This window comes from Bufo bufo, chromosome 3 (genome assembly GCF_905171765.1).
Source record: "Bufo bufo chromosome 3, aBufBuf1.1, whole genome shotgun sequence".
NCBI lineage: Eukaryota > Metazoa > Chordata > Amphibia > Anura > Bufonidae > Bufo > Bufo bufo.
In genome coordinates this window covers 493,854,216-493,881,593 of record NC_053391.1, presented here as the reverse complement: position 1 = coordinate 493,881,593, position 27,378 = coordinate 493,854,216, and positions in this window count along the sequence as shown.

Sequence of the window (27,378 nt, the reverse complement as noted above, 5' to 3'; positions counted from 1 at the left end):
TCTAGATAACCTGACAACGCTGTCCATACTTTCGTAGGCAACCGAGGAAGGAAGACAAGGGGAACACACAGCAGTTCCAACAAAGGCAGGGCAACACTCTCCAAGGCATGGGACACTTCCATGACACCCCACCATCAACCTCACCCTGAAGGGCGGCCTAGTGGTACAAGGAGGGAAAAGTTTTGGAAGATGGTGATGGAATACATAGCAGATCGTTTCAGCGTCCTAATTGATGCCTCAGTGCCTTACAACTAATGGGTGTCCAAACTTGACACGTGGTACGAACTGGCACTCTACGCCTTGGAGGTGCTGGCCTGCACTGCCGCCAGCGTTTTGTCTGAGCGTGTATTTACTGCTGCTGGTAGCATTATAACAGATAAGCGTATCCGTTTGTCCACTGGGAATGCTGACAGGTTGACTCAGATAAAAATGAACAAGGCCTGACTTGCCCCTGACTTCTCAACTCCATCAGAGGAGAGCTGAGCTGATGATGAACCTAAAGGCAATTAAAATCTATCATTTATAATGTACTCAATCTACTGTAGTGTATTCCCAAGCACCTTTTCAACCACAGAAAAAGAGCATATGGTTGAATCTTGTTTTCTCCTCCTCCTCATCCAGATTGTATATATTCCCTCCAGTCTATTTTTTTTAATAGGGTCAGCTCAACTGCAGGCCCTTAACTCAATTATTTTTACAGGGTCAGCTGAACAGCATGCACTCGCATATAATGTTTTAGAGCGTCAACTCACCAGCAGGAACTTGCATATAATGTTTTAGAGGGTCAACTCACCAGCAGGCCCTCACATATAATGTTTTAGAGCATCAGCTCAGCAGCAGGCACTCGCATATAATGTTTTAGAGTGTCAGCTCACCAGCAGGCCCTCCCGCCTAATATTTTAGAAGGTCAGCTCAGCAGCAGGCCCTCACCCCTAATGTTTTAGAAGGTCAGCTCACCAGAAGACACTCGCATATAATGTTTTAGAGCATCAGCTCACCAGCAGGAACTTGCATATAATGTTTTAGAGCGTCAACTCACCAGCAGGAACTCGCATATAATGTTTTAGAGAGTCAGCTCAGCAGCAGGCCCTCACATATAATGTTTTAGAGCATCAGCTCACCAGTAGTGTTGATCACGAATATTCGAATTTCAAATTTTTATCGCGAATATAGGTACTTCGAAAATTCGCGAAAATTTCGAATATAGTTATATATATTCGAAATTTCGAATATTCCAATTTTTTGATTTTTTTTTAAATTTTTTTTAAATTTTTTTTATCAGTACACATAAACCTCGCTGCTTCTAGCTTGTGGGCCAATAAGAAGGCTGCAATATACTTGACTTTAGGAGTAGTAGTGTTTGCGAATTTTGCTCTATATTCGTTTTTTTTAATATTCGCTATATTGCTAAGTTATAGCAATATAGAGAATATTCGGAAAAAATCGAATAGAGCAATTTAGCTAATATAGTGATATAATCTTCTTTGTCTAATAGTTGTAAGTTGAAAAATTTGCAATAAAAAATTTGAATCCGAAAATTCGAATTCCGAAAATTCCCATATTACACAATCATTACCTTTCCGATTTTTTGAGTAAAAAAAAAAAATTGCGAATTTGAATATGACCCCTGCCGCTCATCACTACTCACCAGCAGGCACTCGCATATAATGTTTTAGAGTGTCAGCTCACCAGCAGGCCCTCCCGCCTAATATTTTAGAAGGTCAGCTCAGCAGCAGGCCCTCACCCCTAATGTTTTAGAGGGTCAGATCAGCAGCAGTCACTCGCATATAATTTTTTAGTGCGTCAGCTCACCAGCAGGCACCCCCTGTAATGTTTTAGAGGGTCAGCTCAACTGCAGGCCCTCGAATATGATGCCTTGCTTTGAAGTAGTGGCCGTAGCCTTTTATCAGGCTCCCTCTCTCCAAAATCGAACAATGATTCCCGGTGGTCACCATGTTAGGCGCATAAAAGAACATCGAAAGATGATATGGAAGATATCAGAATGGATTGTGGAAGTCACGGAGACGTGCAATCAGGTAGAAGTTATCTAGAGTCAACAAAGCGGCAGCAGGGCCTCTCCTGTACAGGGGCGGGCTGGGACGGCGGCAGGGAGGTAATTGCCCCCCAGGCCACCCAAAAGCACTGTAAAAATGGCCGCTGCCCACTGTCTGAGTCTGAGCACCGGTCCGAGGACCAGGAAGCCGTAAAAGACTTTGTACTCACCGCTTCCTGGTCCTCGCCTGTCTGTGCAGGGCTATGCACAGGGGTAAGGCGCTCTGTAATGTCACGCTGTGCGCAGCCTTGAACAGATGACAGAAGAGGCAGATCGCTTTGGAGGAGAGAAGAGCAGAGGAGCGCAGCGTCCACTCGAGGAACAGAAAAATTGTTTTTTTTTGTTTGTTTTTTTATATTTAGGCTGATGGACACTGGGGGCTGGTGGGGGCACTATGGGTGATGGAGAAGTTGTTTGGGGCTGATGAGAGGCACAGGGGGCTGATGAGAGGCACTGGGGGCAGATGAGAGGCACTGGGGGCAGATGGAGAGGCTGCTGGGGGCAGATGAGAGGCACTGGGGGCTGATGAGAGGCACTGGGGGCTGGTTAGAGGCACTGGGGTGGATGAGAGGCACTGGGGGCTGATAAGAGGCACTGGGGCAGATGAGAGGGACTGGGGCTGATGACAGGCACTGGGGGCTGATGTAGAGGCTGCTGGGGCTGATGAGAGGCATTGGGGGCAGATGAAAGGTACTGGGGGCTGATGAGAGGCACTGGGGGCAGATGAGAGGCTGCTGGGGGCTGATGAGAGGCACTGGGGGCAGATGAGAGGCACTTGGGGCAGATGAGAGGCACTGGGGGCTGATGAGAGGCACTGGGGGCTCATGAGAGGCACTGGGGCAGATGAGAGGCACTGGGGGATGAACACAGGCACTGGGGGCTGATGGAGGGGCTGCTGTGGTCTGAATAGAGGCACTGGGGGCTGATAAGAGGCACTGGGGGTAGATGAGAGGCACTGGGGGCAGATGCACCACCGAGGATTACCGGCTCCTCATCAGGTCAGCGTAACACCTTCACCACAAACTTCAGCACAGCCAGTAGTAAACGACAGCAGGCAGTTTTAAAACGTATCTGTTTGGGGGACAAACCCCACACCACGCAGGAGCTGTGGACGGGCCTTGAACAACAGACCGATGAGTCGTTGGTGTTTCAGAGCTGCTGCATAAAGTGCGGACCGTCTGTGCACGCTTTCGGCATTCTTATCCTGCTGCTGCTCGCCTGTCAGCGCAGCAGCGTAACTTCGGCCTTCCCGCTCACCGCCTCATATGCGACGTGCCCACAAGGTGGAACTCCACCTTGCACATGCTGGCCAGACTGTGCGAGCAGCAGCAGGCGATAGTGGAGTTTCAGCTGCAGAACGCACGGGTGAGTGGCTTTGCGGAATATCACCACTTCAACACCAATGACTGGGCCTCCATGCGAGACCTGTGTGCCTTGTTGCGCTGTTTTGAGTACTCCAGCAACATGGCCAGTGCCGATGACGCCGTTCTCAGTGTTACTATCCCACTTCTATGCCTCCTTGAAAAAATGCTTCTGGCGATGATGGAAATGGATGTGGCACAGGAGGAGGAGGAGGAGGAAGAGGGATCATTTCATAGGGTTTAAGACCAGTCATTCACAAGTGGCTCCGAGGGTGGGTTGTTGCACCCAGAAATGCCAGGTACAAAATTGTCCAGCCAGGGCACAGTTCTGGAGAATGAGGAGGTGGAGGATGAGGAGGAGGAGATGGAGGAGGAGAAGGAGCCGTGTTCACAGCAAGGTGGCACCCAAACCAGCTCATGGCCATCATTGGTGCATACAGAGGACACAGACGATACACCTCCCACAGAAAACAGCTTTTCGTTGCCTCTGGGCCGCCTTGCACACATGAGGGATTACATGCTGCAGTATCTCTGCAACGACCGCCGAGTTGCCCACATTCTAACTTGTTCTGATTACTGGGTGGCCACGCTGCTGGATCCCCGTTACAAGGACAATGTACCGTTCTTAATTCCGTCACTGGAGCGTGATCGTAAGATGCGCTAGTACAAGCGCATGCTGGTAGACGCGCTGCTTGTGGCATTCCCACCTGACAGCGGGGGTACAGTGGAAGCACAAGGCGAAGGCAGAGGTGGAGGAAGAGGTTGCCAACGCAGCTGGGGCACCACCAGCACCTCAGAAGGCAGGGTTAGCATGGCTGAAATGTGGAAAAGCTTTGTCAGCACGCCACAACAACCAGCATTACCAGCTGATATGGAACATCTTAGCAGGAGGCAGCATTTCACCAACATGGTGGAGCAATATGTGTGCACACGCCTACACGTACTGAATGATGGGTCTGCACCCTTCAACTTCTAAGTCACCAAATTGGGCACATGGCCTGAGCTTGCCCTTTACGCCTTGGAGGTGCTGGCCTGCACTGCAGCCAGTGTATTGTCTGAACGTGTGTTTAGCATGGCAGGGGGCGTAATCACAGACAAGCGCAGCCGCCTGTCCACAGCCAATGTGGACAAGCTCAAGTTCATTATAATGAACCAGGCATGGATCCCACAGGACTTGTCCTTAACTTGCGCAGAATAGACATATATACCAGCCTTACCCAGCCATTTTTATACTACAGCGCAATTGTTAATTGTTGTATTTTTGATATTTCCCTCTCTTTTGGGATGTACCCTAATTAAAAAAAAATAAAAAAATAAACCAAAAACCAGTGTTGGCTACCTCGTCCTCCTCCACCGCCACTTCCACCAACACCGCTATGTCCACCGTCTCCTCAACCTCCTTCTCCATATGGACCTCCACCTCATACATTTTTTGTTAATTTTTACATACTTTATTTTAAGACATTTCACTAATTTTTCTGATACATTGTTGGGTTACATATCCCAAATTTTTGGCTTTGATATACCCCTGCTCTACCTAGTGGACAGGTTAATAAATATAATTAATTTGTCTCTTACATTGTTGGGTGAAATTCACCAATTTTTGGCTATGATATACCCCTGCTCTACCTAGTAGACTGGTTAATAAATTTCACACATTTTTCTGTTTCATAGTTGGGTGACAATCACCAATTTTTGGCTGTGATATACCCCTGCTTTACCTTGTGGACAGGTTAATAAATTTCACAATTTTTTCTGTTACATTGTTGGGTGATACTCACCAAATTTTGTCTGTGATATACCTCTGCTCTACCTAGTGGACAGGTTAATAAATTTCACTAATTTTTCTGTTAAATTGTTGGATGGCATTCACCGTTTTCTCGCTGTGATATACCCCTACTCTACCTAGTGGAAAGGTTAATACAGTTCACAAATTTTTCTGTTACATAGTTGGGTGACATTCACCAATTTTGGGCTGTGATATACCCCTGCTCTACCTAGTGGGCAGGTTAATAAATTTCACAAGTTGGTCTGTTACATTGTCGGGTGACATTCACCAATTTTTAGCTGTGATATACCCCTGCTTTACCTAGTGGACAAGGAAATACATTTCACAAATTCATCTGTTACATTCTTGGGTGACATTTTACCATTTTTGCCGTGAATAAACCCCTGCTCTGCATAGGTGACAGGGACATAAATTTCAAAAAATCGTCAGTTACATTGTCAGTTTACATTTTACCAATTTTGCCGTATACAAACCCCTGCTCTGCATAAGTAAAAGGGACCTAATATTTGTAAAATCGTCGGTTCAATTGGTGGGTGACATGAACCCAGTTTTGCCGTGAATAAACCCCTGCTCTGCATAGTTGACAGGGACTGAAATTTTTAAAAATTGTCTGTTTCATTGGTGGGTAACATTAACCCATTTTTGTCTATGAAAAACCCCTGCTCTGCATAGGTGACAGGGAATTAAATTTCAAAAATCCGTCTTTAATTGACGCGCTCCCCCTCCTTGAATTCGCTGCTTCAACTTTAAACAACTTGTCCCACATCTCCGCTCGTTCACTTTGGAGCCATTGACCTCCCTTGGATGTGGTATGTCTTTCTCACGCTCCCTCTCTGGTGCGGAACCCTGATTCACCGTTAGCCATGATCAACATGGTAGGCGCAGAAAAGAACATCGAAAGTTGAAAGAGAAAGAGAGAAAGAGATTGTGGACATTACGGGGACGTGCGATCAGGCAGAAGTTATCTAGAGTCAACAAAGCGGCAGCAGGGCCTCTCCTGTCTAACGTTTCCAAATCCAAAATACCCCAGTGATCTTCCCTATAATTTTTTAGTAATCATTCCAATACCAGGGCATCTTAAGAGTCCTATATTGTTATTTATCGTCACTACCTCCCCGAGACGGGAGTGGGTAATTGCCGCGTGCCCCCTCCTTTACTTGGAAGCTTCGGCTTCAATAATTTGTCCCACATTTCCTCTTGATCACATTTAATTTCATACATTGACCTCCCTTGGATGTGGTATCCCTTTCTCACGCTCCCTCTCTGGCGTGGATCCCTGATTCGCTGCTAGCGGTGATCAACATGGTAGGCGCAGAAAAGAACATCGAAAGTTGATAGAGCAGATATCCAATTGGATTGTGGACATTATTGGAACGTGCGACATGGTGGAAAATTTTGGAGCAATCTCTCAACAAGTACCTTTTGGTATTGTTCCATTTTACTACTCCTCTCCACCACAGGAATGAGAGATGAGAAGTTCTCTTTGTATTGGAGGTCGAGAAGGGTGAACACCCAGTAATCCGTGTTATCTAAATTGCGTTTAACGTGAGGGTTGCTGGAAAGGCAGCCTAACATGAAGTCAGCCATGTGTGCAAGTGTACCAACAGGCAAGATGTCGATGTCGACATCAGGATGACTCTCCATCTCCTCTTCTGCCCATCCACGCTGAACAGATGGAATTAAAGTTCAATGGGTACTACCCTATGTAGCAGAGGCAACTGTCTCCAGCTCATCCTCCTCTTCATGGTCCAATTTGCGCTGAGAAGACAAACTGAGGGTGGGCTGGCTATCACCCTGTGTAAGGTCCTCCCCCATTTCCTCGTCTGCCACATTTAGTGCGTCGTCCTTAATTGTGAGCAGCGATCATTTGAGTAGACACAGCAGTGGGATGGTTACGCTGATAATAGTGTTATCTCCACTAACCTTCTGTGTAGAATCGTCAGTTTTTTAAAACCTCACAGAGGTCTGACATCAATTCCCACTCCTCGCTTGTGAATAGTGGCAGTTGACTCGAAAGGCGATGACCATGTTGCAGCTGGTATTCCACAACTACCCTCTGCTGCTCACAAAGCCTGGCCAACATGTGGACAGTAGAGTTCCAGCGCATGCTCACGTCACACAACAGTCGGTAAACTGGAAGCCGCAAGCACTGCTGCAGTATTGACAGACCGGCTGAAGCAGTGGACTACTTGCGGAAATGGGCACACACGCGGCGCGCCTTCACTAGCGCTAAACCACTAAATTTAAGACGTGGGCTAGGCATGGGATGTGTGTCAGGTTGCCGAGCTCCAAAGCCGCAACCAAGTAAAGGCAATTATCAGACACAACCATACCTAGTTGTAGGTTGAGTGGCGAGAGCCACAGCTCAGTCTGATCCCTTATACCCTGCCACAGCTCTGCAGCGGTATGCTGTTTGTCCCCTAAACAGATCAACTTCAGCACGGCCTGTTGACGCTTACCCACAGCAGTGCTACACTGCTTCCAGCTAGCGACTGAGGGCTGACTGCTGCTGGAGGTGGAAATGGAGGAGGAGGCGGCGGAGGAGGAGAAGTGGAGGTTTGAGCCAGTAACATAGCTGCTGGCGGAGATCCTGATGGACGTAGGGCCTGCAATCCTGGGTGTGGGTAGCAGCTGTGCCATCCCAGTGTATGACTCACTCCCGGCCTCCACAACATTCACCCAGTGTTCCGTCAGGGAAATGTAGCATCCCTGGCCACCAGCACTTGTCCATGTGTCCATGGTTAAGTGGACCTACCCAGTAACTGCATTGGTCAGGGCATGGGTGATGTTCTGGGACACATGCTGGTGTAAGACGATCACACCGTGAAAAATAGTGGCGGCTGGGGACTGCGTACCAAGGGACGGCCGCCGACATAAGGCTGCGGAAGGCCTCAGTGTCCACAAGCCTAAATGGCAACATTTAAAGGGCCAGCAATTTTAAAAGTTGAGCATTTAGTGCTATGGCCTGTGGGTGGGTGGGTGAGTATTTGCGCTTGCGTTCAAATGACTGTGTTATGAACATTTGGACGCTGCCCTTGGACAGGGAAGTGGATGTTGTTGCTAATGGTTCATGCGAAGGTCCAGGTGCAATGCGAGTGGCATCCGGGCCTGCACCTTTAACAGGGGATTGGCCAGCAGTGCATAACACAGGGTAAGAGGAGGCAGTAGTGTGACCCGCAGACCCAGATTGTGGACCCAGGCGTTCGGCCAACTTATTAGGGTGCTTGGATGCCATGTGGCGAAACATGCTGGTGGTGGTGCGGTTGCTAGTGTTTATGCCCCGGCACATTTTGGTATGGCACAGGTTGCAAACTACCACTCTTTTGTCGTCTGCACCTTTCTCAAAAAAGTGCCATACTGCGGAACACCTGCGGAAACCCTTTGGCAAGGTAGATTTACGCATAGGGGTGCTCGGTGTAACGGTTGCCGGCCTGATTGGTGTGGGCCGACTTCTCCCTTTTACAACCACACTGCCTCTTCCAGCCTGTTGTGGTGCTGCGGATCCCTCCCCCTCTGTACTGCTGTCCTCGCTCGGCTGTTAACCTTTCCATGTTGGGTCAGTGACCTCATTATCAACCACCTCCTCTTCCACTTCCTCACTCTGCTCATCCTCCTGACTTGACCTAACCACATCCTCAGTGATTGGTAACTGTGTCTCATCATCATCCACCTTGTGAACGAATGATTGCCATTCACCACCATCATCTTCTTGAGACTGTGAAGGCTGAAGAGGTTGGGAATCAGGGCACAATTTCTCAGGTCTCTCTTCATGCGTGCTGGGTGCGAGGGCCAAATGTAATAGTGGCGCTGGAAAGAGCTCCTTGGAATATCCGAGTGTGGGATCACTAGTTTGGCAAGCCTCTCCATGGTGGAAGGAAGGATGATAATTGAGAGGATTTGGTTGACCAGACTCTTGGCTACAGAGACTGAACTTGGTGGAAGAGAGGGTGGTGCTTAACCGACTGGAAGCATTATCTTCAGCAACCCAACTGACCAACGTTTGCCCAAGTTCCGACTTGGACAGTGTTGTCCTGCGCTGCCCAGCTAAGTTGAACATGAAGCTGGGTAAATTATAGTAAGTCTGTGAGAAAGATGGTTTTGCTAGGAGTGCACAACCCAAAAAGGAGATAGCGATACCTCCATCCAGCTGCATACGGCAAAAACAAAAGACAAAGTCAGTGCATGTTGTAAAATGAAATGAATGCAGGTGTGCATCGCCATGGCTAAAAATAAAAAAGTACACATAAACTCAATGCAACAATGCTCTGCAAGCATAGAGTATATACGCTAACGCTATAGTCACTATTAGGGTTGGGAGAACCGTAAAGTTCGGGTCCGTACCAAACTTTAGGATTTATGGACTCCGAACCCGAACATTTCTGTAAAAGTTCGGGTTTGGTGTTTGGCGATTTCTTAGCGCTTTTTGAAAGGCTGCAGAGCAGCCAATCAACAAGCGTTTAACTGTGTGACCTTAGAAGCCATGGATGTGATTGGCCAGTGCAGCATGTGACCCAGCCTCTAAAAAAACTGGAGTCACGTAGCGCTACACGTCACTCTGCTGTGCTTAGTGTAGGGAGAGGATGCTGCTGCTATGAGGGAGAGAATAGGACAGAATTTTAAATCAGAACTCCAATTGAACTCAGCCATCTACATAGATTTAGTTGTGTGGGTGCAGTGCACAATCTTTTTACCCTGCCCTGAGCCCAGTGACAGAGAAAAAAAACTTTTATCCGTCTGTTAGTTAGGTTAGGTGGGCGGCGGCGGTCATTTTATGCAAGCTCAGTGCACCGGCACTGCATATGTGCTTTTGTGACATTCAAATCCAAGCTTGAAATACTGCAATAATAATCTAGTTTTAAAATAAAAAAAACACCCTTTTTTAGCAATATCCTACATCTGGTGCCTTTGCAGCATTAGTCGGCTTGCAATTTAAGCTAGAAATACAGCTATAATTTTCAGGGTTTTTAAAAACACCCTTTCTGGGCAAAATACTTTATATTGCAGACCTTGCTGCATCTGTTATTGTTAAAAACAAGCTTGAAATACTTCAATAATTTTCTGGCTTTGAAAAAACACCCATTTTTGGCAATAACCTTCATCTTGGGCCTGTGCTGCATTAGTCAGTGTGCAATTTAAGCTAGAAATACAGCTATAATTTTCAGGGCTTTTAAAAACACCCTTTTTGGGCAAAATACACAATTTTACAACCCTTGCTGCATCTGCACTTGTGAAATTCAAGCGTTATATACAGCTATCATATTCTCTATATAAAAAATACCCATTTTGGGCAAAATACTTAATATTGCAGCCTTTGCTGCATCTGTGATTGTTAAAGACAAGTTTGACATACTTCAATAATTTTCTGGCTTCTAAAAAACACCAATTTTTGGCAATAACCTTCATCTTGGGGTTCTGCCGCATTAGTCAGTGTGCAATTTAAGCTAGAAATACAGCTATAATTTTCAGGGTTTTTAAAAACACCCTTTTTGGGCAAAATACACAATTTTACAGCCCTTGCTGCATCTGCACGTGTGAAATTCAAGCGTTATATACAGCTGCAAAAAGGTTCAAGGAATCCAGCTCCACTTCGATAAAGGAATCTTTATTTTGCTTGCGGTAAAATCACATCCAATTTTAGTTACAAAAAGTCTTGTCTACGCGTTTCGGGCTGCCAGAGACAATTCCAGCCCTTACTCATGACATAGTAAGACATTAAAAGAGGCACTATTTATAAGAGAGACTGCACCTGTCTTCACTAATTGTGATCACATGACTGCAAATACCCTCAAAAGAGTGCCACGCCTTTGAACAACTCTTCTATTGAGAAAAAGGAAAAAACGGAAAAAAAAACATGCAATACACAATAAAAGAACCTATGCAAAATTACATGAGATATATACTGGCTGAGGAGATAATAGGATATAATAAAATGATAGAAAAGATTATTTTAATAAATCTGGAAGCTGCGGGGACTCTGAAGGTGTGGATTATTGTTGCAAAATTAAATCTAGACATTTGTTCAGACCATCTGGTTGGCGCGTATTTAATGCAAAAATCCAGAAGGACTCTCTATTTAGTAATTTTCTTCTGTGGTCTCCTCCTTTTTTGGGCAATAAAACCCTTTCTATGCCCTCTACCACCATATCTGATGTGTCCCCACCATGGCAAACAGCAAAGTGCAGACTAGCTGCAGATATGGGCATGTGGGGCACATCGGAAATGTGTTTGCGTATTCTGGCTTTAATGGCATTAATGGTACACCCCACATATTGCAGCTTACATTTTTTGCATGTAATTAAATAAACTGCATGAGTTGTGTTACAATTGAGGTATGATTTCATTTGAAATACCCTGCCATTTGATGCTGAAACAAAAGTCTTGGAGATCGACATATGGGTGCAACAGATGCATCTGTGATGTCCGCACCTGTAGCTTCCTTTAGTCGTACGCTAGACAGGCTGCGATTTTTTCTTTTCCTTGTATAGACTAGGGCTGACATAGTTTGCGATGGTGGGCGCTCTTCTAGCTGCACATTTCAGACCATCTGCAACTATGTCACATGCCAAAACAGGAAAATGTTTTTTTTATGATGTAACATATTTGTTTAAACTCTGTACTATATTGTGTAACAAACAGATTGTTGTTTCTGTTACTATTACTTTTACAGTTTTTATTATAATTTTTATTTTTGTTTGTAACTGTACTGCGGGGTTCATCCCCCTTCAACATATTTTCCTGTCTTGGATAAACCAGGGACCCTCTTTCAATGTCAATCACCTGCCGTATTGCATCCTCAACCTGTTTTGTGCATAAGCTCTTTTATATAATCTGTGGGCGATATTTTCAGCCTCAGTCATGAAGTTTTTTTCATCTGTGCAGTTTCTTCTTGCACGTATTATCTCACCCCTTGGTATATTTGCTATGACATGTTTGGGGTGACAAGATGTAGCATGTAAAGTAGTGTTCCCTGCCAGGGGCTTTCTATAAGTACATGTGGAAACTTGATTGGTGGAGGGATCCCCCCTCAGGCGCAAATCCAAAAATGAAACCTCCCGTATGTCATGCTGGACACTAAAGGAAATAGTGTCCACACAGGAGTTAATATAACCACAAAAGGCTGGAATGGCCGCCACATCACCCGTCCAGACCAGGATGAGGTCATCAATGTAATGGCCATACCACCTGATGTAATGCCAGAAAGGGTGGGTGTCGATGAGGAGAAAGCTCCTCTCCCACCATGCCATAAAAATATTGGCTATGGAGGGAGAGAACTTGGCCCCCATCGACACCCCCGATATCTGAAGATAAAACTTGTTGAACATAAAAAAGTTGCGCCTGAGGAGGAAGTCCACCACCAAAAGCACATATTCCTGCATGCCTGCAGTAATATTCCCATAGGTCTTTAAGAACCAGGCTAGAGATTGTATGGCCAGTTCATGCGGAATATTGGTGTATAAAGACACAACGTCCACTGTAATCCATATGTAATTTGAGGACCATTCAATATTCTCAACTATTTGTAAAACGGACGCTGTGTCTTTAAGAAAACCGGGTATAAGTGGTATAAGCGGTTGGAGTATAGAATCAACCCACTGGGAGATTCTTTCAGAGAATGATCCAATGCCTACTACAATAGGCCTAAGGGGAGGTGGATTATTTTTTTTTATGTGTCTTAGGGAGTGCATGAAATACCGGAATAACGGGAGATGTAATATATATGTATTCAGATTCCCTATTAGTCAGAAACCCTGATTTAACTCCCAAATCCAGAATTTCTTTCAATTCCCTCTGAAAGGAGGGGAGGGGGTTGTCGCTAAGGGTAACATACACTGTGATGTCACTTAGCATAGATTCAATTTGGGTCCTTCATAGACAGCTATCTAATACGACAACCCTACCCCCTTTATCGGATTGTTTTATCACAATATCCTCCCTCGATTTCATATCTTGTAAAGCCTTCATTTCATTTTTAGTTACATTATTAGTACCAGAAGTGTTCAAGTTAATTAGATCATGCAATAAGACCAAATCTCGCTCCACCAATTCTTGGTATCGGTCCAGTGCTGGGATCTGGATTGAATAGGATAAAAATCCCGATTTTTGGTGTGGAACTACAGTGACCTATTATTCAATTCCAGATTGCCCAGGACTGTATTCGATTCTTGTTGTTCACATGCATGCATCATTTCATGGAAACTCATGTTCCCTGTATTGTGGGAACTTATATTATCATAGACAGACAACTCACTCGTGGATGTCACAGAGTGATCCGCGTCCCCAATCTCCGCAACACAAACATCATCTCCACCCACCTGAAAATGTCGTCGGAGAGTGAGGGCGCGGGCCAGTCTATTGACATCCAGGAGCGTCTTATATAAATCAAATTGACAGGTGGGAGAAAAAGTTAGCCCTCTTTTAAGTACACTGATGTCATCTGCTGATAATATGGAGGCGGACAAGTTGATCACTTGGAGTTCATCCTGTCCTTTTTGTATCTCACGGGATACCAGCGGTTTTCGATGTTTCCGACCCGCCCTCTGTTTTTTGAAACCACTTTATGTGAACCAGTCTCTTGGACATGTGAGGTATGCGTGAGCGAAGAGGCAAGATCCTGTTCAGAATCAATGGAGTCCAAATCCGTTGAGCTAAATGAGACCCTCTGGAGATTTTTTCTTTTCTTTTTGTTGCGCAGCTTTTTCAGAATGGAACGAGATGTATTCTGTTTAGAGTCTGTCCATGTATACACTTGATTGGACTCATAGTCAAGCAGATCGCGGTTGTATTTCATTTGTTTGAATTTTATGAGATCATCTTTCATCTTTTGTAGATCTTCCTTCAATTTGTTATCCAGTTTGGTGAATTCGGGATTATTTATATGCACATATAAACTTTCTTGTGTTTTTTTTTATATTATCCCTGAATTCCACCAATTCTTGACTTTCATTACATATGATTAAGTCCATTAGTTTCAGAGAACACTCGGATAGAATAGCTTCCCACTCCATTAAAAAGGTATCCGAATATACGGTAGTTGGTTTTTTTCTTAGTCTAAGCCCTCCTTTTATCTGTGTACTTTTTCAGTGAGGTAAGATCCCACCATGTACGGAGCTCTCTAGACATAAGTTTTTCAAGTGAAGACATTGACACAGTTAATTGTAAGTTCTCCTGGATGAATTTGTCGGGTGTATCATAAATGGCGTTCATTCGCTGTAATCTGTCCTCATCGTCCTCCAGAGGATGTAGCGAAGCATGTGCCATAACGCACCCTTGTGAACAACCGCTTAAATAGCTGAGGCGGGGAGTGCTCGCAATCCTGACTTATTCAAAGTAGTAAAAAGGAAAGTTCAGCAGCTCTCACCTGCCCCTCCTTCATCTGTGAGCACAGAAAACCCATGTCAGGCCCGGGTAACACAAATGCAAAAAGGTTCAAGGAATCCAGCTCCACTTCGATAAAGGAATCTTTATTTTGCTTGCGGTAAAATCACATCCAATTGTAGTTACAAAAAGTCTTGTGTATGCGTTTCGGGCTACCAGAGACAATTCCAGCCCTTACTTATGACACAGTAAGACATTAAAAGTGGCACTATGTATAAGAGAGACTGCACCTGTCTTCACTAATTGTGATCACATGACTGCAAATACCCTCAAAAGAGTGCCACGCCTTTGAACAACTCTTCTCATGAGAAAAAAAAAACGAAAAAAAAAAAAAACATGCAATACACAATAAAAGAACCTATGCAAAAAAATATGAGATATATACTGGCTGAGGAGATAATGGGATATAATAAAATGAAAGAAAAGATTATTTTCATAAATCTGGAAGCTTGAGGATGCAATACGGCAGGTGTCAAACATTGAAAGAGGGTCCCTGGTTTATTCAAGACAGGAAAATATGTTGAAGGGGGATGAACCCCGCAGTACAGTTACAAACAAAAATAAAAATTATAATAAAAACTGTAAAAGTAATAGTAACAGAAACAACAATCTGTTTGTTACACAATATAGTACAGAGTTTAAACAAATATGTTACATCATAAAAAAACATTTTCCTGTTTTGGCATATGACAAGGAATGGACTGACATAGTTGCAGATGGGCTCAAATGTGCAGCTAGAAGAGCGCCCACCATCGCAAACTATGTCAGCCCTAGTCTATACCAGGAAAAGAAAAAATCGCAGCCTGTCTGGCTTACGACTAAAGGAAGCTACAGGTGCGGACATCACAGATGCATCTGTTGCACCCATATGTCGATCTCCAAGACTTTTGTTTCAGCATCAAATGGCAGGGTATTTCAAATTAAATCGTACCTCAATTGTAACACAACTCATGCAGTTTATTTAATTACATGCAAAAAATGTAAGCTGCAATATGTGGGGTGTACCATTAATGCCATTAAAGCCAGAATACGCAAACACATTTCTGATGTGCCCCACCATGGCAACCGCAATATATCTGCAGCTAGTCTGCACTTTGCTGTTTGCCATGGTGGGGACACATCGGATATGGTGGTACAGGGCATAGAAAGGGTTTTATTGCCCAAAAGAGGAGGAGACCACAGAAGAAAATCACTAAATAGAGAGTCCTTCTGGATTTTTGCATTAAATACGCGCCAACCAGATGGACTGAACAAACGTCTAGATTTAATTTTGCATTAATAATCCACACCTTCAGAGTCCCCGGAGCTACCAGATTTATGAAAATAATCTTTTCTTTCATTTTATTATATCCCATTATCTCCTCAGCCAGTATATATCTTATGTATTTTTGCATAGGTTCTTTTATTGTGTATTGCATGTTTTTTTTTTTTTTTTTCTTTTTCTCATGAGAAGAGTTGTTCAAGGGCGTGGCACTCTTTTGAGGGTATTTGCAGTCATGTGATCACAATTAGTGAAGACAAGTGCAGTCTCTCTTATACATAGTGCCACTTTTAATGTCTTACTGTGTCATGAGTAAGGGCTGGAATTGTCTCTGGTAGCCCGAAACGCGTAGACAAGACTTTTTGTAACTACAATTGGATGTGATTTTACCGCAAGCAAAATCGAGATTCCTTTGTCGAAGTGGAGCTGGATTCCTTGAACCTATTTGCATTTGTGTTACCCGGGCCTGACACGGGTTTTCCGTGCTCACAGGTGAAGGAGGGGCAGGTGAGAGCTGCTGAACTTTCCTTTTTAGTACGTTATATACAGCTGTCATATTCTGTTAGTAAAAAAAAAAAAAATTTGGGCAAAATACTTAATATTGCAGACCTTGCTGCATCTGTTATTGTTAAAAACAAGCTTGAAATACTTCAATAATTTTCTGGCTTTGAAAAAAACACCCATTTTTGGCAATAACCTTCATCTTGGGCCTCTGCCGCATTAGTCAGTGTGCAATTTAAGCTAGAAATACAGCTATAATTTTCAGGGCTTTTAAAAACACCCTTTTTTAACAAAATACACAATTTTACAACCCTTGCTGCATCTGCAAGTGTGAAATTCAAGCATTATAAACAGCTGTCATATTCTGTATATAAAACAAACCCATTTTGGGCAAAATACTTAATATTGCAGCCTTTGCTGCATATGTCATTGTGAGATACACCCTTTAGATACTGTGGTTCTATTCTGCTATTTGAAAAACACCCATTTTGGGCAAAAAAAATTAATTGCGGCCTAGTCTGCATCTGTACGTGTGAGATACACCCTTTAGATACTGTGGTTCTATTCTGCTATTAAAAAAACACCCATTTTGGGCAAAAATCTTAAATTGCGGCCAAGTCTACATCTGTACGTGTAAGATACACCATTTTGATACTGTGGTTCTATTCTGCTATTAAAAAAACACCCATTTAGGGCAAGATCCTAAATTTGAGAAATATGAGGAGAGCGTCAAATAAGGGACGTGGCCCTGGTCGTAGTGCTGCTGGTGGAGCTCCTGTTGCAGGGTGAGAACGTGGTCGATCTGTACCAGCTACACGCACAAGTAAAACACCTTCATCAAGTGCGAGTAGGCGACAGAACCTGCAGCGGTATTTAGTCGGGCCTAATGCGGCTCTACCAATGGTGAGGCCAGAACAAGTATAGGCGATAGTAGATTGGGTTGCTGACAGTGCCTCCAGTTCCTTCACATTGTCTCCCACCCAGTCTCCTGCTGAAAGATCAGAGTTGGCACCTGCAGCCCATGTCCATCAGTCTTTCACCTCACCCCCTTGCAAATCAGCCAAGCAGTCTGAGCCCCAAGTCATGCAGCAGTCTCTTCTGCTTTTTGATGACTCTGTTACCACGGTTTCCCAGCGCCATCCACGTAGCCCTGCCCCAGAAGAGGAAGAGATTGAGTGCACCGATGCCCAACCACTTATGTTTCAAGATGAGTACATGGGAGGACCATCGCAGCATGTCTCGGATGATGACGAAACACAGGTGCCAACTGCTGGGGCTTTACAAAAGTGTGCAGACTGACAAGGAGGGCAGGGATGAAGACTGGGTGGAAGATGACGTGGAGGATGATGAGGTACTCAACCCCACATGGAATCAAGGTCATGCAGAGCCACCAGCACAGCAGAAGAGGGAGCAAGGTGCAAAACCGGAGCGGCCGTCCCCTAGACAGTACGCTTGCTACTGCCCACCGCACCAAGGGACCGAGCACACCAAAGCAAGCTCCAAGGAGTTCCCTGGCGTGGCAGTTCTTCAGACAATGTGCTGATGCACTGACAACAAGACACGAGTGGTTTGCACGCTGTGCAATCAGAGCCTGAAGCAAGGCATAAATGTTCTCAACCTGAGCACAACCTGCATGACCAGGCATCTAAGTGCAAAGCACGAGCTGCAGTGGAGTAGACACTTCAAAAACCAAGAAAGGTTGCTGGCTCCTCCTGCTTCCTCTTCTGCTGCAGTCTCGGCCTCTTCATCCACCTCTGGAGTGACAGTGCCACCAGCCACTCCACAAAAAGAGGATCTGCTATCAACACCACCATCTGGGTCACCAAGCATCTCCACAATGTCCCACGGAAGCGTTCAGCTCTCCATCTCCCAAACACTGGAGCAGAAGAGGTAGTTCCCCCCTACCCACCCGCGATCCCTGGCCCTGAATGCCAGCATTTCTAAATTACTGGCCTTTGAATTGCTGTAATTTCGTCTGGTGGAGACGGAGAGTTTTAAAAGCCTTATGGCTTTGGCTGTCCCACAGTATGTCATGCCCACCCGCCACTACTTTTCCAGGCGTGCCAACCCTTCCTTGCACAACCAAGTGGGGGACAAAATCAGGTGTGCACTGCGCAATGCCATTTTTGGCAAGGTCCACCTAACTACGGATACGTGGACCAGAAAGCAAGGTCAGGGACGTTATACTGTATCTTTATAACAGCACAATGGGTAAATGCAGTTGCGGCTGGGCCTGAGGCGGATAGCAGTTTGCCACATGTCCTTCCACCACCAAGGATTGCAGGGCGCTTCAGTTTGCCTCCTGTTGCTTCCTCCTGCTACTCTGCTTCCTTATCCTCTACCGACTCCTCATCTGGTCAGTGTAACACCTTCACCACCAACTTCAGCACAGCCAGGGGTAAATGACAGCAGGCAGTTTTAAAACGTATCTGTTTGGGGGACAAAACCCACACCGCGCAGGAGCTGCGGACGGGCCTTGAACAACAGAACGATTAGTGGTTGGTGCCAGTGAGCCTCAAGCCCAGCCTTGTGGTGTGCGATAATGGGCAAAATCTTGTAGCAGCTCTGGGACTAGCCGGTTTGACGCACATCCCTTGCCTGGCGCATGTGCTGAATTTGGTGGTGCAGAGATTCCTCAAAAATTACCCTGATATGTCAGAGCTGCTGCATAAAGTGCGGGCCGTCTGTGTATGCTTTCGGTGTTCTCACCCTGCTGCTGCTCGCCTGTCAGCACTGCAGTGTAACTTCGGCATTCCCGCTCACCGGGCCTCCATGCGAGACCTGTGTTCCTTGTTGCGCTTTTTCGAGTACTCCACCAACATGGCCAGTGCCGATACCGCCGTTCTCAGCGTTACTATCCCACTTCTATGCCTCCTTAAAAAAACGCTGCTGGCGAAGATGGAAGAGGATGTGGCACAGGAGTAGAAGGAGGAAAAGGGATCATTTCGTAGGGTTTCAGGCCAGTCATTCACAAGTGGCTCCGAGGGTGGGTTCCTGCACCCACAAACGCCAGGTACACAATTGTCCAGCGAGGGCACAGTTCTGGAGGATGACTAGGTGGAGGATGAGGAGGAGGAGATGGAGGAGGAGGAACCTTGTTCGCAGCAGGGTGGCACCCAGACCCGCTCATGGCCATCACTGGTGCGTGGCTGGGGGGATACAGAGGATACAGAGGACACAGACGATACACCTCCCACAGAGGACAGATTTTCATTGCCTCTAGGCAGCCTGGCACACATGAGCGATTACATGCTGCAGTGTCTCCGCAATGACCGCCGAATTGCCCACATTCTAACTTGTGCTGATTACTGGGTGGCCACGCTGCTGGATCCCCATTACAAGGACAACGTACCGTCCTTAATTCCCTCACTGAAGCGTGATCGTAAGATGCGCGAGTACAAGTGCACGCTGGTAGACGCGCTGCTTGTGGCATTCCCACCTGAAAGCGGGGGCACAGTGGAAGCACAAGGCGAAGGCAGAGGAGGAGGAAGAGGTCGCCAATGCAGCTGGGGCACTGCCATCACCTCAGAAGGCATGGTTAGCGTGGCCGAAATGTGGAAAAGCTTTGTCATCATGGCACAACAATCAGCACCACCAGCTGATATGAAATGTCTTAGCAGGAGGCAGCATTTCACCAACATGGTGGAGCAGTATGTGTGCACATGCCTACACGTACTAAATTACAGGTCTCCAAATTGGGCACATGGCCTGAGCTTGCCCTTTACGCCTTGGAGGTGCTGGCCTGCCCTGCAACCAGTGTATTATCTGAATGTGTGTTTAGCATGGCAGGGGGCGTTATCACAGACAAGCGCAGCCGCCTGTCCACAGCCAATGTGGACAAGCTCACGTTCATTAAAATGAACCAGGCATGGATCCCACAGGACTTGTCCATACCTTGTGCAGAATATACATGCATACCGGCCTTACCCAGCCATTGTTATACTACAGCGCAATTGGTCATTGTTGTATTTTTTATATTTCCCACTCTTTTGTGGTGTACCCTAATAAAAAAAAATTATAAAAAAAATTAAAACAAAAAAACAGTGTTGGCTACCTCGTCCTCCTCCACCGCCACTTCCACCTACACCGCTACGTCCACGGCCTCCTCAAAATCCTACTCCATATATACCTCCACCTGATAAATCAAGTTTTTTTTTTTTTGTATTTTATTTTATGTCATTTCACTAATTGGTCTGTTACATTTTTGGGTGAAACTCACAAACTTTTGTGTGATATACCACTGCTATACCTATTAGACAGGTAAAAAAAAATCACCAATTTGTCTGTTGCATTTTCGGGTGAAATTCACCAATTTTTGGGTGTGATATACCACTGCTACACCTAGTAGACAGGTTAAAAAAAATCACTAATTTGTCTGTTACATTTTCGGGTGAAATTAACCAATTTTGGCTGTGATATACCCCTGCTCTACCTAGAAAAAACAAAAAAACTGAAAGCTCTTAGACGTCCAATGGTGAAAAAATATTAAGCTTTATTTAATACTCAATCAGTGAATCATAAAATGCCATAAAAACAAGGAAAGTAGGGAGCACATACGCCATCCCAGCTCTACAGTGTCGACATAGAAAGTCACAATTAAATTAAACATTAATAAAGTTACATATGAGTCCAAAGTATACTGTATGGCTAAGCTATTCAGATGATATAGGTGGTAACCAGAGGATAATCCACACACACATACAGCCCGTGCACCAGGCGATGGTGTGACCTAACTGGACCTATATCCTATCTATGTAACAGGGGGCCAGACCAAAGAATAGATGGTAAGAGCAAAAGGGGACTCACCAAAATGAATGCGACCTGGATGTCTGGGATGGCGTTACCCCGACGCGTATTTCGGCGTACCTTCATCAGGGGGTAACGCCATCACTGTGGGACTAGCTATTTATCAGCCCATTAGCCAATCTTTTCCGCATGTTTAATTCCATCCAGCTGAGCATACCTTGGCGCACAGTGCGTGGCAGCCCGGGCTCCGTGATCCCGCCCATGGGCATCAAGCCATGACGCGGCAGACCACATGACGGAGTCACATGACGTGCCGAGTCGGCATAGAGACGCCCAGGGACAGGACACAGGGAGTGGCCCCGCAGCACTGCGCGCACCATGTCAGCTGGTAGAATTGGACATAATGCATGTATGATAGTATGAGCATGAAGTACACGGAAAAGCATCATAATAAAATGGCACTGCCGGCGCTGCTGTATGTATCATTATAATATGTGAGGGGTACACCAGTGTCATGAAATACCCAAATATTTGTAACAATATCTCCCATATTCATATTATATACATAGTGGTGACGTATTTCATGACACTGAGAGAAGGCGTATCAATAAATGAATAAATAATTAAGTGTCAAGGCATACATTAAAAAAGCAATCTCATAGGACAAATCTTCACAGAACCTCGTAATTAATTATATATATGCCGACCAGCGGTTGCGTATGATAATATAGTAACATGATTGCAAGGACACAGAGGGAAAAGGGGAATGATTTTTAACATGATGGTAACAATTGTACAGTCGTGGCCAAAAGTTTGCTGCTAAACTGCTTTTAGATCTTTGTTTCAGTTGTTTCTGTGATGTAGTGAAATATAATTACACGCACTTCATACGTTTCAAAGGCTTTTATCGACAATTACATGACATTTATGCAAAGAGTCAGTATTTGCAGTGTTGGCCCTTCTTTTTCAGGACCTCTGCAATTCGACTGGGCATGCTCTCAATCAACTTCTGGGCCAATTCCTGACTGATAGCAACTAGGGATGAGCGAACCCTAGTAAAAGTTCGTGTTCAGGTTCGGTGTTCGGCGCTTTCTTGGCGCTTTTTGAAAGGCTGCAAAGCAGCCAATCAACAAGCGTCATACTACTTGCCCCAAGAGGCCATCACAGCCTTGCCTACTATTGGCATGGCTGTGATTGGCCAGTGCAGCATGTGACCCAGCCTCTATATAAGCTTGGGTCACGTTGCGCTGCACGTCACTCTGCTGATTCAAGCATAGGGAGAGGTTGCAGCTGCGACGTTAGGGCGAGATTAGGCAGTGATTAACTCCTCCAAAAGACTTCATTCTGTGATCGATCTGCAGCTGTGGATCATTGAAGTGCTAGTATTGACTTGCTCACTTTTTTGAGGCTGCCCAGAGCGTTTTTAGATCACTTTTTTTCTGGGGTGATCGGCGGCCATTTTGTGACTTGTGGTGCGCCAGCACAAGCTATCACCAAGTGTATTTAACCATCAATAGTGTGGTTATTTTGTGCTATATCCTACATCAGCTGCAGGCTGAGCCTGTGTCACTGAAGTGCATTTAACCATCAACAGACTGGTTATTTTTTGGCCATATACTACATCAGCTGCAGGCTGAGCCTGTGTCACCGAAGTGCATTTAACCATCAACAGTCTGATTATTTTTTGGCCATATACTACATCTGGTGCAGGCTGAGCCTGTGTCACCCAAGTGCATTTAACCATCAACAGTCTGGTTATTTTTTGGCCATATACTACATCAGCTGCAGGCTGAGCCTGTGTCACCGAAGTGCATTTAACCATCAACAGTCTGATTATTTTTTGGCCATATACTACATCTGGTGCAGGCTGAGCCTGTGTCACCCAAGTGCATTTAACCATCAACAGTGTGGTTATTTTTTGGCCATATACTACATCAGAAGCAAGTTGAGCCTGTCACCCAGCGCCTAAAATATAGACCTGACATTTCTATTCAACCAAATCTGTACTGTTTTAGCTGGTCAAGTTATTTGTAGTGACCGTAAAAGCACACTTTTTTTTCTGGGTTGAAAAACTATTCCCAAATTTGCCATTCGAAAAATAACTAGTTTCTAGTATTGGAGGCCTACTTGAAATCTATTGCAAAAAGGATGTCTTACATTGAAGGTACTGATAGTGTCATTCAGAAAAGCCTAAGACACACGCTACCGTGCAGATAGAAGTCTGATTCTGAGATTAAACCTTAACCTGTCACACAGTGCAAAAAAAAAACAGGTCTCACATTTCTATTCAAGCAAATCTGTACTGTTTTAGCTGGTCAAGTTATTTGTAGTGACCGTAAAAGCACACTTTTTTTTCTGGGTTGAAAAACTATTCCCAAATTTGCCATTCTCAAAATAACTAGTTTCTGGTATTGGAGGCCTACTTGAAATCTATCCCAAAAAGGATATCTTACATTGAAGGTACTGATAGTGTCATTCAGAAAAACCTAAGACACACGCTACCGTGCAGATAGAAGTCTGATTCTGAGATTAAACCTTAACCTGTCACACAGTGCAAAAAAAAACAGGTCTCACATTTCTATTCAAGCAAATCTGTACTGTTTTAGCTGGTCAAGTTATTTGTAGTGACCGTAAAAGCACACTTTTTTTTCTGGGTTGAAAAACTATTCCCAAATTTTCCATTCTCAAAATAACTAGTTTCTGGTATTGGAGGCCTACTTGAAATCTATCCCAAAAAGGATATCTTACATTGAAGGTACTGATAGTGTCATTCAGAAAAACCTAAGACACACGCTACCGTGCAGATAGAAGTCTTATTCTGAGATTAAACCTTAACCTGTCACACAGTGCAAAAAAAAACCAGGTCTCACATTTCTATTCAAGCAAATCTGTACTGTTTTAGCTGGTCAAGTTATTTGTAGCGACCGTAAAAGCACACTTTTTTTTCTGGGTTGAAAAACTATTCCCAAATTTGCCATTCGCAAAATAACTAGTTTCTGGTATTGGAGGCCTACTTGAAATCTATCCCAAAAAGGATATCTTACATTGAAGGTACTGATAGTGTCATTCAGAAAAACCTAAGACACGCGCTACCGTGCAGATAGAAGTCTGATTCTGAGATTAAACCTTAACCTGTCACACAGTGCAAAAAAAAACAGGTCTCACATTTCTATTCAAGCAAATCTTTACTGTTTTAGCTGGTCAAGTTATTTGTAGTGACCGTAAAAGCACACTTTTTTTTCTGGGTTGAAAAACTATTCCCAAATTTGCCATTCGCAAAATAACTAGTTTCTGGTATTGGAGGCCTACTTGAAATCTATCCCAAAAAGGATATCTTACATTGAAGGTACTGATAGTGTCATTCAGAAAAACCTAAGACACACGCTACCGTGCAGATAGAAGTCTGATTCTGAGATTAAACCTTAACCTGTCACACAGTGCAAAAAAAAACAGGTCTTACATTTCTATTCAAGCAAATCTGTACTGTTTTAGCTGGTCAAGTTATTTGTAGTGACCGTAAAAGCACACTTTTTTTTCTGGGTTGAAAAACTATTCCCAAATTTGCCATTCTCAAAATAACTAGTTTCTGGTATTGGAGGCCTACTTGAAATCTATCCCAAAAAGGATATCTTACATTGAAGGTACTGATAGTGTCATTCAGAAAAACCTAAGACACACGCTACCGTGCAGATAGAAGTCTGATTCTGAGATTAAACCTTAACCTGTCACACAGTGCAAAAAAAAACAGGTCTCACATTTCTATTCAAGCAAATCTGTACTGTTTTAGCTGGTCAAGTTATTTGTAGTGACCGTAAAAACACACTTTTTTTTCTGGGTTGAAAAACTATTCCCAAATTTGCCATTCTCAAAATAACTAGTTTCTGGTATTGGAGGCCTACTTGAAATCTATCCCAAAAAGGATATCTTACATTGAAGGTACTGATAGTGTCATTCAGAAAAACCTAAGACACACGCTACCGTGCAGATAGAAGTCTGATTCTGTGATTAAACCTTAACCTGTCACACAGTGCAAAAAAAAAACAGGTCTCACATTTCTATTCAATGGTCTGCCGGGTGTTCACTCCAAGGTCATGGAAGTCACGCCTGCGGCCACCCCGTTCTCCGAGGAATATGTCCTGAAATCCAGATGAAAGCTGCAGAACATCAGTCGGAGGTCTCTCCACTACTGGCGGGCCTCTCTGGCGCCCTCTTCCCACAAGCAAAGGCTCGGCTGATGGCTGCTGGGGTCTTTCAATGCGTCTAGGTTCTTGAGCCTCTTGCTCCTGTCCAGGCTGTCCTTGGCTGGGCTGCCCCCTGGCACGTGCTCTTCCGCGGGCTCTGGCTCGTCCACTCATCTTCTATTCCTGAGAGGATATAAACCGCTAATAAGGTCAATCTGCCGCCTAGCAGCTCCGCCATGGTACAATCACCTCAGAACTCGCACACTGGTGACTTTAGGTATCTTCACTGGTCACTTTGAGCAGAATGATCACATCCGAGTCACGGCACCAAATGTAACCCTCTTTTCCTTGCACCATCTGCGACACCTCCAGCTTTCACACTCACTCGGTCACCAGCTCCTCCAGGCATAAACTCTAAGTGGACTCTAAGGGACGACACTCAGGTCTTCTGTGGTTTAAAGCTTTATTGAGGTGGAGTGCACTTGGCTGGAGCCTGTAATACAACAGGGAAACACTGCCACTATGTGGTATACAGCCAGGTCACCAGCCCACCTATATCATAACAGGCAGTCATTATATTACATTCCCACATACATGTTACAGGATATAACAAAGCATACAGAAAAATGAACAAGAGAAAATCATTTACAAAGATATTGCAGCAGGGTGACTTGGAATACAGCATGTCTTGCAGCCATTTTAGGAAGAACACATGGCTCTCTAACTGTACATCATCTACTCAGCCTAGCATGTGCTGCAGGGTTTAAAGGCTGCTAAAAAACATACAGTCACCTCTTTACATTCTACAGAACTATTATGGGTATATATTATAACTTTTTACAATAGATAAATGAACTTTAGCTTTAGAGAACTTAGACAGAGATCCTACCTCCTTCACAGTAAATGTCTGCACTGAGGAGACCAAACCAAGTAGCAGAATACACAGGGGGCTTTCTGGAAGAGTCCACTGTAAAGACTCTGTCTGTTAAAACTTTCCTCAGTTATCTAATAGCACATTTGAAGAGGTTTATTTAGCATGTCCTGACTCTCTGCTAACAGCTTATGAATATATGGAACTATATTTAAAAAGTGATCATTGCTGCAGCTCCTGTATATTGGTATGACCCTATTGCAAACCTGCAGACTGGATATTTGGTGAAACTTCATGTGGTTCATATGGACTGTACTACACCACTGACTTGGTGCCTGGGCCTAAATATGTGACAATGGCCTGTTCCAGTGGTGGGTGACGTGATGCCTGATTCTCTGCTATGACATAAAGACAGATTCTGTGCTGACATAAGGCCAGATTCTCTGTTACGGGACCTCTCTCCTCTGCCTGGGTGCCTGGGCCTAAATGTGTAACAGTGGCCTGTTCCAGTGGTGGGTGATGTGAAGCCTGATTCTCTGCTATGACATGAAGACTGATTCTGCGCTGACATAAGGCCAGATTCTCTGTTACGGGACCTCTCTCCTCTGCCTGGGTGCCTGGGCCTAAATGTGTGACAGTGGCCTGTTCCAGTGGTGGGTGATGTGATGCCTGATTCTCTGCTATGACATGAAGACAGATTCTGTGTTGACATAAGGCCAGATTCTCTGTTACAGGACCTCTCTCCTCTGTCTGGGTGCCGGGGCCTAAATGTGTGACAGTGGCCTGTTCCAGTGGTGGGTGACGTGATGCCTGATTCTCTGCTATGACATGAAGACAGATTCTGTGCTGACATAAGGCCAGATTCTGTGTTACGGGACCTCTCTCCTCTGTCTGGGTGCCGGGGCCTAAATGTGTGACAGTGGCCTGTTCCAGTGGTGGGTGACGTGATGCCTGATTCTCTGCTATGACATGAAGACAGATTCTGTGCTGACATAAGGCCAGATTCTCTGTTACGGGACCTCTCACCTCTGCCTGGGCCTAAATGTGTGACAGTGGCCTGTTCCAGTGGTGGGTGACGTGAAGCCTGATTCTCTGCTATAACATGAAGACTGATTCTGCGCTGACATAAGGCCAGATTCTCTGTTACAGGACCTCTCTCCTCTGCCTGGGTGCCTGGGCCTAAATGTGTGACAGTGGCCTGTTCCAGTGGTGGGTGACGTGATGCCTGATTCTCTGCTAT